This window comes from Microcaecilia unicolor, chromosome 2 (assembly GCF_901765095.1).
Source record: "Microcaecilia unicolor chromosome 2, aMicUni1.1, whole genome shotgun sequence".
NCBI classification, from domain to species: domain Eukaryota; kingdom Metazoa; phylum Chordata; class Amphibia; order Gymnophiona; family Siphonopidae; genus Microcaecilia; species Microcaecilia unicolor.
The window spans coordinates 120,700,730-120,718,498 of NC_044032.1; the positions used below are offsets into that span (position 1 = coordinate 120,700,730).

Below are 17,769 nucleotides of genomic sequence, written 5' to 3' on the forward strand. Positions count from 1 at the left end.
GGTGTAAGTAGATAGGGCAGTCGCTCCTTGTCCATACTGGCTCTGTTCTCAAAACGGTTGCCATGACCAGCAGCCATTTTGGGAGTAGAGCTGACATGGGCATCACCACTGCCCAGACTACATCACTAGATAATCGGGGATTGTAAGGTGATGACAGGGGGGTTACTCTTGGTAATTTTTTTTGTGTTTGTGTATATACAGTAATACAGTTATGATACTGCATAGTAGTTTGAATGGTAAATAGAGTGCTCCAAATAAATGCTTTTGATACATACATTTAGCAGGAATTTAAGTCTGTAAATTTGGGATGATATGTTCCTTAGGAATTAAGCTCTCTGTGGAGATAGAACATCAGCTGTCACTCCAAATGTGGTGCAAATTCAGCCATTATAAAAGCACTGTGGCTTTTACTTTCAGTTTTCATTAGCTGAGGTCATGTGTACAGAGGCTATTTTGCTTGGAATAAAATATGGTCTTTCATTATTTAAATTTTATATTCTGGCTTGGGTACTATTTGGGTGATTCTAAAGAATTTCCAGGCTCTGTTAGGCACGATGAAGATGAAACATTTTAATCAAACCTGCACATGCAGAAGCCAGATTCTACGAGAAAGGAATCTGCAGTGATTGTTTTCAAGAACAAGTACTGGATAGCTTATAGTGTTAGTAGGGAAATATTACAATGAAATGAAGTTCATATATTAGAAAATAATTTGAGAAACGAATTGCCCTTGATTGTAATTTTTCAGAGCATATAGTCCTCGTATTCACTAGCATCAATATGCTTTTGTTTTTTATTCTGGATTGTGCATCAGGCTGGTACAATCTCCACAGTATAGACCAGTGTTTGGACTCTTCTACCCTATTTTAGTAAGAATCTATATCATGCTTGTCCTTAATTAGTTTTATAACTAAATACAAAACGGGAAACATCTCAATGCTACTTTCTCTTGTTATTTGTGCACAGTTTGGGTAAGCATAAAAAGCCGGTAATCATGATTTTTTTTTAAACATTCTCAAAAGTTCCTATCCCAGAGGATATTTAACTACATCTGCATTGACTTGGGAACCTAAATGTGCCAAACTTGTTGAGAAGTCCTTGATAAAATGGCTCATCCAGTTGTCAGTCTGCGCTTGCAGTTCCTGTGAGTTCAGTAGAGGGCTGACAATACAAACTCCGAATCCCCAGCAGGCCTCACATTCATACTACCAAACTTTAGAACAGTTTTGGTGGCAGTTTTGGTCAGCTTCTACGTAAGGGTTAACACTGATTAAGTATAAATGTTGTGCTCTAGATCCATGTCCCACTAGTCTGGTAGCTAGTTTGGAAAACAGCCATCCCAATTTGTCCTTCAGTGATAGAAGGTTCCTTGCAATCTTGTGTAGTGACATTAGAATTTAAAAACAAAGAGACAATAATAGACCCAGTGTTAAAAAAACAATGCTCCTATTTTTGCAATGGCAAGCTTATTTTTCTTTTCTTCATTAGAGACTGTGGAAAATTGTATACTAGAGCAGTTAGAAAGTTTTATGCAAAAACTAACCTCCTTGATGATTATTAGTGCAGGCTCTGGAAGAACCATACTACTGAGATGTTGATTCTTGTTTTAGATACTCAGATTATTATCTTGATTGTAGCAATGAAATTATTTTACTTTTTTGGATATTACAGCTGCATCTGACACTGTTGATCATCTAGTGCCACTAACGTATTTGAAGAAGCTGGGGATTACAGGATTAATCTAATTGGCTGGAATCTTTTTGACATGATAGAAAGTTTAAAGTTGTTTTAAAAGGAGACTTCAACTTTGAGATCCTTGAAGCATGTTGCCCCTCAGGATTGTACTGACCTTACTGCCATGTATTCATGTATTTGTCAAATTTTACTATAGTCTGCAGCTAGGTGAGATTCTTCCTGCTTGGTTCTTTAAATTGTACTCTGATATGTTAGTTCCTTGCATGTGAGCCATTCCTTCCAACCACAAGAGTCCCAGCATCTGGACTTTCATGTTACCTTCCCATTCCCTCCCATCACAGATGCACTGGCAAGGGACACTTCATTTCACTTCAGTGACATCGCTGTGCTCTTAGTACATGACTAGGGTTATCATATGTGCCTTAAGGAAAAAGAGAAGCAGAGAACATATGCCCCACCCCCTGTCACTTGGACCCCCACAAGAAAGCCAGATTCCCTCCCTCTCCCCCTATAACCTGGGGGGGGGGGGTTAATAAAATACATAAAATTACCCAAGTTGTCCCAGAGTTCCATTGTGGCCAGCAGCGCAGGTCCTTGGAATTTGCTGAGGGCTAAGCTTCTGTTGGCTTGGCAACAGCAGCTGGCAGCTGAGAGAGGAAGCTGAGTACTAAGTGGGAGTGGATGTGTTTCTGAAGGGTCTGAGAAAGAAACAGGAAAAAGTGGTTAAGTGATTTGGGAATAGATTGGTATAGAGAAGGGAAAAATTGAGGATTAAACTGAGAGTGACTTGGAAGGAAGTTTGATTGTGTTTCAAGTCTGCAAGTACTCTTGGTGAGAAATAGTTGAAATTGACTGGGGGGTGAGATATGACTGAGTGGTGAGAAAAGAGGAGAGGTTTCTGAGTGGAACAGGGAAAACTGTGAGAGTGAGTGTGTAAACTGGAAAGGGGAATACTGCTGTGGTACCAGGTCTGAGTGATGGTGAGTTTGAGGGTCTGAATGAATCATAATCCTATATGTTTAGTGAGTGATGGAATGTTGGTGTCAGATTGAGAATGGAATGCTACACTGTGGGTGAAGCTCAGCAGCTGTGCAGAAGCTACTCCAGCTGTTTAGAATAGGGATTATCCAGTAAAGCATAGGTTGAATAATTAGTAATATTTTAATTAATTTTATTTAAATTAGCGATATGGCCACAGTATTATGAAATACATTTAAAGTCCCTTTAGAGGAATTCCTGGAGAAAGAAAAAAAGGAAGTCAGGGTTTTGCCTCCCAACTTGTTTTGTTATTAGAGAGGTTAGGAAGAAGACAACAACTGTGAGAGAACACTGGCGACTCAGTTCATCCAAGGGCCCCCATGCAAGAAAGAATCTACTCAAATTGGCTATAAACTGATCAGTTACAGATATGTGCCAATTCTAAAGGAAAACTTTATTAATTTGAAAAAGGAGAGAGTTAATAAAATACCTACCTGAAGTGAAGATGGTTCTTTTAAGAAGTGAAGGGGAACTGAAGATTAGAAGAGAATTGTTACATTCCAAATTTCACATTGTTATATTCTAAGGAGTGCTAGTTAAGCATTGGAAACATTGTTATTTATTCACTGTTCAGCCACAAATGTTAAAGTGTTGTTGTTTTGGCATGGAATACATGCAATAAAGTATTTCATTATTAAAAGTTCTTTATTTGACTGAGAAGTGAGAAGGTGCTTTTTACCAAAAACTGAAAAAATTCCTAAATTTAGCTTATTTTCCTCTCTTGCTTTCTTGAGGACAAGAGACGGGGTTAGTGTTCTTTTGTCCCTTCTCCACTCCTAAGCACTGGGTTCCTGGAAGCGCCGCCACGACTACTGACATCAGGCGAACCAGAACCTAGTGATCACCATACAACTAGCTCAGGCATGGGGAGGGTAACATATATATATGGGGTTGGAGGGGGGGCTGGAATATTGGGGAGGGGAGATATATATATATATATATATATATATATATATATATATATATATATATATATATATATATATATATATATATATATATATATATATATATATATCATACAGTGCTGTGGAGGAGTGGCTGAGTGGTTAGAGCACTAGTCTTCAAATCCCACTGCTGTTCCTTGTGATCTTGTGCAAGTCATTTAAACCTCCAGTGCGCCTCAGGTACAAACTTAGATTGTGAGCCCTCTAGGGACAGGGAAGTACCCAGTGTACCTAAATTTAACTCACCTTGAGCTAGTACTGAAAAAAAGGTAAGAGTTAAATAAAAAAAAAGAATATATAGATAAATAGAATTTGATATAGTTGCCTGCAGCAGCTGCTCTGTCATTCTCTCTTTCTCCGGTCCCCTCTCCCCCCCCCCCCCCCCCCCCTTCACTGAGTTCACAATATGAGAAAGAAACTGAATGGCTGCACATCAGGCTGCTTCCTCTTTCTGTAACAGCTTAGACCACGGTTCAAACAGCCAGATCCAGACCAGTAAAAGAAGTGGCCCAATGTCCAGCCATTCACTTTTCTCTTGCCACTGGATCTCAGAGCCAGATGCACAAAGCTTACAGTGCTATTAACGTTTGCTTTACACTGGTTCTAGCCAGTCTAAAGCAAACTGTTTAGGTACTTAGCAATGCACAAAGGGGTTTTTCATGGCTCTAACGTGTGCAGTTAGCAGCCACTGAGAACCCCATACAAATGTATTACAATGAGCTCATTAGTATTCTAATGCGCTCATCCGCAGTCTAATGTGTATTCCAGGGGATGCACAGCTCCAGAGCAGCCTTAACTTAACGAGCAAATTTTACGGCTGCTCTGGAGCTGTCAGAGAGGAGAGAAGCACACACAGGCAGCTAGAAAGGCTGCCTGCCTGTGCTTCCTACCTCTCACCTCCTGGCGCCCCCCCCCCCCCCCCGACTTTTATTTTTTTACATTTCCCTGGTTGTCCAATGGACCACGACTCCCCCATGACCCCCGAACCTTTTAAAAACATCTTCCCTGGTGTTCCAGTAGACCATGCCCCCCCCCCCAACCTTTTAAAAACATTTTCCCTGGTGGTCCAGTGAGCCGCAACCCCCCCCCCCAACCCCGAAGCATTAAAAACATTTTCCCTGGTGGTCCAGTGGATTGAACTCCTTCCCCTGTGTGTGTGCATACACACACACCCTCCCATATCTGACCCCCACCCTGCCCCTACCTGTCCCTTTAAAACAAGGCGGAGGCAGGAGGACAGGAGCAACGGCTCCTCTCGGGCCAGCCTGTAACAAAATGGCGATGCCCAGGCACTGCTCAGTGCATTCTGGGAAGCACTGGGTGGGGCTAAACACCATATAAGGAAAAAAAAACTCCTTATATAGTGTTTAGCCGCACCCAGTGCATCCCAGAATGCACTAGGCAGGGCCTGGGTTCCACCATTTTGTTCCTGGCGGGCCTGAGGCAGGCCTGCCGCCACCTTGCTGTAAAGGTACAGGGAGGGCAAGGTGGGAATCTGGTACAGGAGGGGGGGGGGTGGTGTGCACACGCAGGGGAAGGAGTTCGAACCACTGGACCACCAGGGAAAATGTTTTTAAAAGGTTCAGGGGTCGTGGTCCATTGGACCACCAGGGTAAATTTTTTAAAAGTGTGGGGTCAGGGAGGTCCAGTGCAGCAGAGCTGTCAAATGGCTTTGACAGCAGTGTCATATCCATTTGACAGCTCGAACTTGCAAATAGCAAGGATGCACAATGGGGGATCCGGTAGCTCATTTGCATGTGATCCCCTTTGTGCAACACTGGCTGATAGCAATTCGCTAAATTTTAGTGAGGCAGCCTTTGTGCATCAGGGCCTCAGTGAGGAAGTGAGAGTGAATAAGCAGAGCAGCTGCTGCTGCTGGTGGCAGTATGTGCTATGCGAATAGCAGGGAGGGGCAGAGCAAGGTGACAAAGTACTATGAAGTTCTGAAGGAAGCTGAAAATGTGCCACTGAGTTGGCTACTCCTGTTCAGTGGAATAAACTGTCAATTGAGATTCAGACAGAGTTTAAGCAGGTTAGGAAATTGCTGAAAATCTGCCTTTTCATGAAGCTACTGTATTTTATTTTATTTTTGTTACATTTGTACCCCGCGCTTTCCCACTCATGGCAGGCTCAATGCGGCTTACATATTGTATACAGGTACTTATTTGTACCTGGGCAATGGAGGGTTAAGTGACTTTCCCAGAGTCACAAGGAGCTGCCTGTGCCTGAAGTGGGAATCAACTCAGTTCCTCAGTTCCCCAGGACCAAAGTCCACCACCCTAACCACTAAGCCACTCCTCCACTGTATGCTATGACTGTTATATTTTAATGAATGTGTTTTGTTTTGTTTAGTCCAAGTCTTTAGCTTTTATGTATCGCTCCATAGTGCGACCGCACCTCGAGTATTGTGTCCATTCTGGTCGCCGCATCTCAAAAAAGATAAAGGAATTAGAAAAGGTGTGGACAAGGGCGACGAAAATGATAAAGGGAATGGAACGACTTCCCTATGAGGAAAGGCTGAGAAGGTTAGGGCTCTTCAGCTTGGAGAAAAGGCGGCTGAGGGGTGATATGATAGAAGTCTACAAGATGGAGTGGAGGAGTGGCCTAGTGGTTAGGGTGGTGTACTTTGGTCCTGGGGAACTGAGTTCGATTCCCACTTTAGGCACAGGCAGCTCCTTGTGACTCTGGGAAAGTCACTTAGCCCTCCATTGCCCCAGGTACAAATAAAGTACCTGTATACAATATGTAAGCCGCAATGAGCCTGCCATGAGTGGGAAAGCGCTGGGTACAAATGTAAAAAAAAAAAAAAAAAAAAAGATAATGAGCGGAGCAGAGTGGACAGATGTGAAGCGTTTGTTTACACTTTCAAGCAACAACAAAACCAGGGGACACAAGATGAAGCAAGAATATGGTAGATTTAAACAAATAGGAGAAAGTTTTCTTTACTCAGTGTGTAGTTAGACTCTGGAACTCGTTGCCGGAGAATGTAGTGGCCTTATGAAATTTAAAGGGGGTTTGGACAGATTCCTGAGGGAAAAGTCCATTGAACATTATTAATTTTTTTTTTTTTTTTTTTGGGGGGGGGGGGGGGGGGGGGTTGCCAGGTTCTTGAAGCTGGATTGGCCGCTGTCGGAGACAGGATGCTGGGCTTGATGGACCCTTGGTCTTTTCCCAGTATGGCGGTGCTTATGTACTTATGTTCATAATATTGTAAGCTAGCTCTGAGGTAATCAAATGAGTTTTAAAATATAAATACCTACTGACATCAAACCACTAATATACTAAGATACTTTTTTTAAAATATATGTTTCATTTCATATTACTGTAGAAATGACACAGACAAAATTAACAACATTGTGTTTTAGAAAAGGGGGGGCAGTCTTTGAATCCATATGCACCTTGGGTAAAATGAATAAACCCCATTTCCATATGTTTTCAGGCTAGCTCCTGCTCAGAACTGAATAATACAACTGTTTAATTACATCTGTAATCCTTATCACTTTCTGAATGTAGTATCACTCTCCAGGTTACCACCTTTGCAATTCACAGAAGGAAATTATTAACATGCTAACACCATGCTGCCAACTCAAGCTAACGAAAAGCAGTCAGAAACCTTTGCTCACTCACTTTATAGTCACCATAGTGCTGTATTTAAATATGCTCAAAAAAAAAAAAAAAGGAATCAATTGGGGCAGGCGGGTGAGGAGGGGAGGAAAAGAGCAAAAAGCCCTAAAATGTTTATTCCTAGTAAGATACACACGACAATGATAAGGATATTAAACAGAATGCTATACAGGAGTGACTGAAAGCTCATATGCAAACATTCAAAATAAACTGCCTTATGCCCGTTGTATATTTTGCTTAAAAGTAATAGTAATCTACATAAAGAGGAACAATCAGTTCACAAACACCATATCTGCTTGTTAACTATTCAGAAGCATCAGTCTTTATGCAAACCCTCCAAAAGACAGGGAGCTCAGAAATGACTAGAATACAGCAGACATATATTTCGCTGGTAGATTTGAGTCTGCCAACCGCTTGCTTAAGGAATTGCTCTGGCACTGGTTGCCTGTTCTGGCTAGAGCACAGTTTAAGTTGTGCGATTTTTAAGGTTCTATATGGAATGGAACCACCATACCTCTGCAATTTGGCTATTTTGTTACATGATCTCGTTGCAGGTAGAACTCAAAACCAGTTTATGTTGCGCTTTCTTTCCACGAATCAGATAAAATCAAAAAGATTTTTGGTTCTTCAGTTCAATATCAAGCGAAATTGATTTGGAATTCTTTACCATTAGAAATTCATATAATCACAGATTATGAGGCATTTTTTCTGTCTAAACATCTTGTTTATGTATTTAAAATTTCTACTCTGTCTACAACTAGGTGGATTACAAATCAACATACACAATAAAACAAATACTACTACTACTACTACTATTTAGCATTTCTATAGCGCTACAAGGCATACGCAGCGCTGCACAAACATAGAAGAAAGACAGTCCACTGCTCAAAGAGCTTACAATCTAATAGACAAAAATAAATAAAGTAAGCAAATCAAATCAATTAATGTGAACGGGAAGGAAGAGAGGAGGGTAGGTGGGAGGCGAGTGGTTACAAGTGGTTACGAGTCAAAAGCAATGTTAAAGAGGGTGGGCTTTCAGTCTAGATTTAAAGGTGGCCAAGGATGGGGCAAGACGTAGGGGCTCAGGAAAGTTTATTCCAGGCGTAGGGTGCAGCGAGACAGAAGGCGCGAAGTCTGGAGTTGGCAGTAGTGGAGAAGGGAACGATAAGAAGGATTTATCCATGAGCGGAGTGCACGGGAAGGGGTGTAGGGAAGGGACGAGTGTGGAGAGATACTGGGGAGCAGCAGAGTGAATACATTTATAGGTTAGTAGAAGAAGTTTGAACAGGATGCGAAAACGGATAGGGAGCCATTGAAGGGTCTTGAGGAGAGGGTAGTAGGAGTAAAGCGACCCTGGCGGAAGATTGAGACGGGCAGCAGAGTTTTGAACCGACTGGAGAGGGGAGAGGTGACTAAGCGGGAGGCCAGCAGAAGCAGATTGCAGTAGTCTAAACGAGAGGTGACAAGGGTGTGGATGAGGGTTTTGGTAGAGTGCTCGGAAAGAAAGGGGCGGATTTACGGATGTTGTAAAGAAAGAAACGACAGGTCTTGGCGGTCTGCTGGATATGAGCAGAGAAGGAGAGAGAAGAGTCAAAGATGACCCCAAGGTTTCGAGCTGAGGAGACAGGGAGAATGGAGAGCCATCAACAGAAATAGAAAGCGGGGGGAGCGGGGAGGTGGGTTTGGGGGGGAAAATGAGAAGCGCGGTTTTGGTCATATTAATTTCAGGTGGCGTTGAGACATCCAGGCCAGCAATGTCAGACAAGCATGCTGAAACTTTGGTTTGGATGCAAGGTGAGATATCAGGGGTAGAAAGGTAGATTTGGGAGTCATCAGCATAGAGATGGTAGGAAAAGCCATGGGATGAGATTAATGAACCAAGGGAAGAAGTGTAGATAGAAAAGAGGAGGGGACCAAGAACAGAACCCCTGAGGTACGCCGACAGCAGAGGGATAGAAGTAGAAGAGGATCCACCAGAGTGAACACTAAAGGTGCGGAGGGAGAGGTAGGAAGAGAACAGGAAGGACAGAGCCCTGGAATCCAAGTGAGCACAGGGTATCGAGAAGTATGCTGTGATCGACAGTGTCAAAAGCAGCGGAAAGATCAAGAAGAATGAGGATGGAATATTGACCTCTGGATTTAGCCAGTAATAGGTCATTGGAGACTTTAGTAAGCGCAGTTTCGGTTGAGTGGAGAGGGCGAAAACCAGATTGTAATGGGTCAAGAATAGCATTTCTATTCTGTCTACAACTAGGTGGATTACAAATCAACATACACAATAAAACAAATAAAATATTAAAAGCCAGTTGCAAACTTCTCTCCTAGAACAGCCAAAAGTATCAACTCCATACATGTTCAAACAAATATGTCTTCAAAAAATTTACAAAATTGAGGCTCCTGCTAAAGTAGGTTGTTGATTTCTATGGCTTTTACTAGAGATCTACTATGCTGTTAAGACTGTTACTGGTAGTTTTTATAATTTCCTGTCTTGCTTTTGCCAGTCTCTTTTTCACTGTCATCTACAGTGAATCATATACGGTATTTGCAGAATATAAGATCCACGTATAGTAACTAGAGCACTAGCTTAGTGATTAGAAAAGTGGGCTGCAAAATCCAGGGAAGCCAGAATTCAAACCCTGCTTCTCCAACTGACACTTTTTGAGAACTTAAGCAAGTCACTTCACCCCCCAACTGTCTCAGGTATAACTAGACCGCAATAACTCTCCTCGAGCTCAGATTCAGAAAAGGCAGGTGATAAATGTAAATCACAAATACAAGAAGCAAAGTTAAAAAGATTCTACTTTGGAATAAATTGCATGAATTTATGGTTCCTGTTATTTTTCACATGCCATGTGCTAAGAAGAGTTATGTGTGAATGGCAAACGCAAGTTAATGTATCACATGAAGGGGTGCAATTAATGTGTGTACACTGGCTTAATGTGAGCAAGGTGCAAAGTGATGCATATGGAAAAGAGGAACCCGAATTATAGCTATGTCATGCAGGGCTCCACGTTAGGAATCACCGACTAAGAAAGGGATCTAGGTGTCGTCGTTGATAGTTGAAACTTTCTTGTTCAGTGTGCTGCGGCAGCTAAGAAAGCAAATAGAATGTTAGGTATTATTAGGAAAGGAATGGAAAACAAAAAAAAAAGAGGATGTTATAAATGCCTTTGTATCGCTCCATGATGCAACCGCACTTCGAATATTGTGTTCAATTCTGGTTGCCGCATCTCAAAAAAGATATAGTGGAATTAGAAAAAGTGCAGAGAAGGGCGACGAAAATGATAAAGGGGATGGGACGACTTCCCTATGAGGAAAAGCTAAAGTGGCTGGGGCTCTTCGGCTTGGAGACAAGACGGCTGAGGGGAGATATGATAGAGGTGATATGGTAGAAGTGAAGTGCCTGTTTACACTTTCCAAAAATACTAGGACTAGGGGACATGCGATGAAGCTACAAAGTAGTAAATTTTAAAATGAATTGGAGAAAATGTTTCTTCACTCAGCGTGTAATTCAACTCTGGAATTTGTTGCCAGAAAATGTGGTAAGGCGGTTAAGCTTAGCAGAGTTTAAAAAAAGGTTTGGACAGCTTCCTAAAGGAAAAGTCCATAGACCATTATTAAATTGGACTTGGGGAAAATTCACTATTTCTGGGATAAGCAGCATAAAATGTTTTGTACATTTTTGGGGATCTTGCCAGGTATTTGTGACCTGGATTGGCCACTGCTGGAAACAGGATGCTGGGCTTGATGGACCTTTGGTCTGTCCCAGTATGGCAATACTTGTGTACTGATGTACTCTCCTGCAATCCTGGGGATCTATTGTGACATAGGTGCATGTGCTAGAGAAGATCCACATGCGGATCTTTGCATGCACATAAATGTGTAGCAGGCAAAACTGAGCTCTAACAAAACAGAGGCCGCAGAGCTGTGAGTAAAAGAAAGCTTAGATTCTGAAGAAACACATCATGTATGCCATATGACAGTATGCCAAAATGATTGTTTTTCCCAAAAGGTTTGTGCTGTCATCCCCAATAAGACAGACAGTCCTGGTCATATAAAAGTAGCTACTGTTTAAAATTAAGGAAAGGGATTTAAATATTTTTTTATTATGTTGAATTAGAGTAGAAAGATTTGATCAGAGGCATCCTAACCAGATGAGCCACATGGGTCCTGGCACAACCAAATAAAGCTGTTTGAGAGGCAGGTGGATACTCCTTCATTCTCATCTCTCTGCACTCATCTCTCAGCTGGCTCTGGCATCAGCACCAGGAGCAAGTAAAAACAAAAGAGCAGGTATTTCCTGAATCTGCAAAATACAGAAGTACTTGTTCTCACCTTTTAGAGTTCTCATGGTGTTGGCAGAGCCAGCTAGAAACAGGCAGAGCAGAGTAGAGGAACAAATTCCCACTATTCTGCAGAAGACAAAGGCCCTGGGGACAGAAGGGAAAAAGGGGCTGATGCTGTCAAATGAAGTGGGAGGAGGCAGCTGATTTTTTTTGGGGGGGGGGGGGCGAAAAGGATAAGGACACACACTGTGGAGGGGAGAAGCAAGGGCACAGGCAAGATAAAGGTGGAGATGGAGGAATAGGAGCAACAGATGCTGGGGCAGAGGAGAAGTGTATGGGAGAATGGAATCCTGGATAGGATGTAACACACATAAGAGATTGAGAACAGATAAGCAACAGGAAAAGGGAGCTTGGGGCTGGCAAGGGGATGCAGGCAAAGAAAAATGGGCACAGAGGGTGGAAATGCAGGATTATGAGGCTGATGAAAGGAGGACTACAGCGTAAGAACTGGAAAGCTTGTGAGTAGGTAAAGGGTGAAAAAAGGCAGACTGAAAGGAGAAGAAAGATGAATACAATCTACCTTTACGTAGATAAGACAGATGAGAGAAATGGAAAGAAAGATAAAACAAAAGTCCGATGTGGGGGGGGGGGGGGGAGGAGCAAAACAAGGAGAATGACAAACCAGAAAATTGAAATGAGACCCTAGACAAAGCCAACATGGATTTAATCAAAGGAAATCTGCCTCACTGATCTACATTTCTTTGAAGGGGTGAATAAGCATGTGGAAAAAGGTGAGCTGGTCGATACTGTGTATCTGGATGTTCAAAAGGCATCTGACAAAGTACCTCATGAACGACTCCTGAGGAAACCAGAAGTCATGGAATAGGAGGTAATGTCCTATTATAGATTCAGAACTGGTTAAAGAAAAAAAAAAAAGAGAGTAGGGTTAAATGGTCAGTATTCTCAATGGAAAAGGGTAGATAGTGGGGTTCCCCAGGGGTCTGTGCTGGACTGCTGCTTTCTAGTCAAATATACATAATTTCTAATCATAAAATTAGAATCCTTAAGAGTTGAAAAAGAAAAATAGCTGTTATTTCGTTCACAATATATATATATGGGTCAAGTACTAAAAGAACAAGAAGGAAAAATTATCACCACCACAAATGATCAGCATAAACAAACAAATCCCACAGCTGGTTCGCATTAACTCTGAGGCGGGCCACTCGAACCCACTAACACACCAATTCCTTCTTGGGCCACTCTAAAATCAGTTGTTTATGTTTAAAAAAGGGAAATTCTTAGATTGACAGGAAATTTCAAAATAACGTAGCTCTCAAGACCAAGACTCTTGGCCTAAGGACCAAAATTCTTTCCTATGCTTCTGCGTAGCTTGCAACAAGTCAGAAAATATAACTTCAAAATAATCTATAATGTTTGAAAGCAAATGTTACTATAGAGTCATTCTAGCTGTTATAGCCTCCAAGGAGATTTCTAGAAAAGCTGTTAAATCTAAAATCTTCTGGCCTCTCACTCCTTGCACCAAATGGAGTTGAACTCCCAGGCTTTCCCTCCAAGAGTCAAATATTGAGTTGTTACTAAAGGAGGAATAATCTCCGATGTATTAGCAGAATCCCTCAAAAGTACTTCCACACCAGTTAACTTCTCCAAATGTTCCTCCATGCGAGGTTAACAAGTCTCCTTGTTTCTCCACCTTGGAAGAGATAGCTCCATAATTGATTTAATCACAGTCACTGCCTGTTTAAGGTTGGTGTCTATGGCTTTGATAGCCTGCTACAGAGTTTCCAAAGTCACACAGCCAGTTTCTTAATCTCCCCCAGCTCCTGAATATTACCTCCAGAAGTGTCCTCCACCACTCCAATTTCTCGCAGAGCACATCTCACCACAGCTGAACAGGCTCCGAAGGACTCCACCTCAACTGTCCTTCCTTGAGCAGTGTTACCACAAACCCCTAGGTTTTAACATAATTATAAATGGTCTAGAGATGAGAATAACTAGTGAGGTAATTAAATTTGCCAATGACACAGTTAATGAAAGTTGTTAAGTCACAAGAGAATTATGAAAAATTGCAAGAGGACCATACGAGACTGGGATACTGGGCAACCCATGGCAGATATGTTTAATGTGAGCAAGTGCAAAGTGATGCATGTAGGAAAGAGGAAACCAAATTATAGCTACATCAGGAGTCACCAACCAGGAAAAGGATCTAAGTGACATCGTTGATGATACATTTAAACCCTCTGCTCAGTGCACGGAGGCAGCTAAGAAGAAAAAATAGAATGTTAGGAATTATTATGAAAGCAAACATCCAAAATGATAGGTATTTCCAAAGTGAAATGTGCAACTTTTGAATGACAAAAAAAAAAAGCAGGGACATGAATGCCTGTCTGGCATCATTTTTAAAAAAATATCTACACAGATGTCTCTGCAGAAAGAATAGCAGTCTAGTGGATTATAAACCAGGAGGCACAGGTTCAAACCATTTTGTAAATGTGATTGTTCTAGAAAAATACCTACTGTATCTGAATCTACACCGCTTCAATAGCCTCCAGGCTTGCATTTCTTTTATATATTTAGGTACAGTAGGTATTTTTCTGTTTCTGGAAGGCTCTGAATAAAATAAAATGAGAAGTAGGACTTAACCTGGGTACCGCTGGCACTACTCCCTCTGACTTACTTGCTGCTTTGTTCAGAGAGGCCATACCTGCAGCTAAGAAAGCCTGATTTTCCTTTTTAGCGTCACTTACAGGGGAGAGAAAGGGGGAAAGCAACACTGGCGGACTAAGGAAAGTCATGGCTTAATCTCTTCAGTGGTCAGCTGCTCAATTAGAACAACTTTTGTAACTTGGATGCGACTGAAATAGGTCTAGATAAAAATGACCTTCTTAGACATGATGCTTCTTCCCATTCGAAAATTCACTTCTCATTTGAAAATCCCTTATATGGTGTGAAGGCCCCACGCTGTGCATCCCCAGGATGCACGGGACAGGGCTGGGTGCCGCAATTTTCGAGGTGGTGCTGATGGAAGAGGAGAGAGGCATCTCCCTTCTCCAACGAAGGTAGCGCTGAGGAAGGGCCACTAGACCAACAGGTCGGGGGAGGGGATTGACTCGCAGCCCAGGCCACCAGGGTTTCATGTGAAGGGATGCTAGGAGGGCTAGGGGGGTTGGAGACCCACCAGATCTCCAACCCCCCTGAACCTGCCTGGATGTCCAACCGCCACCTGAAACTGAACATGGCCAAGACTGAACTATTGTTTTCCCACCCAAACCCACTTCTCCTCTCCCCCTTCACTCTCTATCTCAATTGATAACACCCTCATCATCCCTGCTCATCTGCCCGCAACCTCGGTGTCATCTTCGACTCCTCCCTCTCCTTCTCTGCGCATATCCAGCAGATAGCCAAGACCTGTCGCTTCTTCCTCTACAACATTAGCAAAATTTGCCCTTTCCTCTCTGAGCACACCACTCCGAACTCTCATCCACTCTCTCATTACCTCTCGCCTTGACTACTGCAACCTACTCCTCACCGGCCTCCCACTTAGCCATCTATCCCCCCTTCAGTCCATCCAGAACTCTGCCGCACGTCTTATCTTCCGCTTTGACCGATATACTCATATCACCCCTCTCCTCAAGTCACTTCACTGGCTTCCGATCAGATACCGCATACAGTTCAAGCTTCTCCTACTAACCTACAAATGCACTCGATCTGTAGCCCCTCCTTACGTCCCTATCCGAACCTCCGCTCTCAGACAAATCCCTCCTTTCAGTACCCTTTTCCACCACTGCCAACTCTAGGCTCCGCCCTTTCTGCCTCGCCTCACCCCATGCTTGGAACAAACTCCCTGAGCCCATACGCCAGGCCCCTTCCCTACCCATCTTGAAATCATTGCTCAAAGCCCACCTCTTCAATGTCGCTTTCGGCACCTAATCACAACACCTCTACTCAGGAAATCTAGACTACCCCAACTTGACATTTCGTCCTTTAGATTGTAAGCTCTTCTGAGCAGGGACCGTCCTTAGTTGTTATTTGTACAGCGCTGCGTAACCCTAGTAGCGCTCTAGAAATGTTAAGAAGTAGTAGTAGTAACCTGTGTCGGGGAGACCGGGGGAGGTTTAACTAGTGGCCCACTGGGCCACCAGGGCTCTATCCGAAAGGATGCTAGGGGTTACAGGGGCTGGAGACCCACCGCTCAGGCACAATCCTCCTGCACTTTTACCCTATGATCAGAGAATAGCGTGCTTAAATTTGCATGCTATTATCTCTGATCATAGGGGCGGCAAAGCCCCGCGCTGTTCAAGTGCTATTTTAGAGCACTTTTTGGAACAGCACGGGTCTTTCAATCATCTGCCCATCACTGAGAATGCTCGATACTGTATAGGTACAGCAGTGCTGCAGCCTGGATTTACGTCAGTGTAAAACAGGAGTATATACATGTGTCAGGGTTGCAGAATATGAACAGTCTGCATATATATGGGTATTTCACAGGGCAAGCAGGTTCATCTCTGAGCAGAGTGGAGGGAATAAATGAAGGCACTGGCAATGATAGTCAAGCCTAAATAAGTTTTTTTTTTTTTTTTTTTTTTTTGGGGGGGGGGGGGGGGGGGCAAATATTTTTTTAGGCAAACACTGCCTGCATTTATTTCATGACTGTTTTATTCTCAATATTTGCCTTCCAAAGATGAAAAGATTTTGGTTCAATAGAACCTTCACTGAACAGACTTGGACACATGAATTTCTTTCGGAAGTATAAGGAAAGGTTTTATTATTTGGCTAAGGATTTACTGGTGCACCTGTTTAAAAGGTAGCATGTAATACACATATACCTCCGCTCTGCTAAAACTTGAAAGGAAAAATTCTGCCATGAAACCCAAGGAGGAAAACCTGTGATGTGACAGTAATTTCCAGACACTGTAATTATACCTGGCAGCAGGTATGGTTAAGCTAAACAATAGCAGCATTAGTGAAGATGAAGACTGTAAGATTAAGAATAAAATGTTTAAAAAAAAAAAAAACCTTCTCATCTCTAGCTGATGTTAGAGAAAATCAACAGAGGGCAGGCATACCAAATTCAAGCTGTCCCCATGGGGTACATTTTACACCTCCCCATGGATTCTACACTACCAACCATTAACCCTGTCCTTTTGAACACAGTACAAATTTTCAACTAGAGTTGCTACTACTATTAATCATTTCTATAGTGCTACTACATGTAAGCAGCACTGTACACATTTTATGCAAGTACTTTCTCTGTCCTAGTGAGCTCACAATCTAAGGTTTTGTATGCGGGGCAAAGGAAGGTTAAAAGATTTGCCCAAGGTCACAAGGAGCTGCAGTGGAAATTGAGCCCAGTTCCCTAGGATCTCAGTCTGCTGCACTTTATTGCATGCCTATGTTTCCACAGGGATCATAAAAGTAGCTCCCACATATTTGGGAGCAGTAAACATTGAAGGTGCACTCACAGGACACAGCAGAAGCCTTCCTTTCAGAATTCTAGATCTTTTTATTGGTACACCTCAGTGTGTCAAGTACAGTACTTTTGAAACTGCAAAATCAAAGATAAAGTTGAACATCTCTTGTCCCATTACATTTAATACCCAAAACTGTAAATAATGCAAAAGCAGCAATCATTTTCCATCAGAAAGGAATCTCTAGAACAGCAGCTGCAGATATACAGCTGAAGAAAGGTTATTAGAAAGGGTGATGGATGCACAGCATATAGTCCTAATAGAGCCAGCAGTGGCAAAACAAAAAACAATATGCCCAATTCTTAAAAGAACTACCCTGGCTGCTAATGATGTATGTATGTGTATATTCTGATGCTGCTCCCATCTTAGGGAATTGGGGGAAGGGGGGGGAGAAGATAAACCTTGTTAAGACTACAGAAATTAAATGTGGCTATTTGCTGATTTTAGAATAGCAGCTATCGATCAGCTCATTTTAATGGTCTTCTGATGATAGGGAAGTAGATGAAAAGGCTATTGTGGTCATTAAACATAACATAATTTAGTCAGGGTCGTCAGTTTGTATTAAGCTTATGCAGTCAAGGGAAGAACCTGTCCTCCAGGTAGGGTTTGTATCTTTATGGCTTACATTATCTAATTTATTTCATATTTTTATACTCAGTTTTTAGTCTTTTGTATAAATTGTCTATTTAGGAA

General features: G+C 42.3%; 1 protein-coding gene across 4 annotated transcripts in view; it reads right to left on the reverse strand.

The window, feature by feature from the left end:
• IQGAP2 (IQ motif containing GTPase activating protein 2) overlaps positions 1-17,769 on the reverse strand; it is a 589,818-nt gene that overhangs the window by 429,398 nt on the left and 142,651 nt on the right. The gene's annotated exons all lie outside the window — the stretch shown is intronic.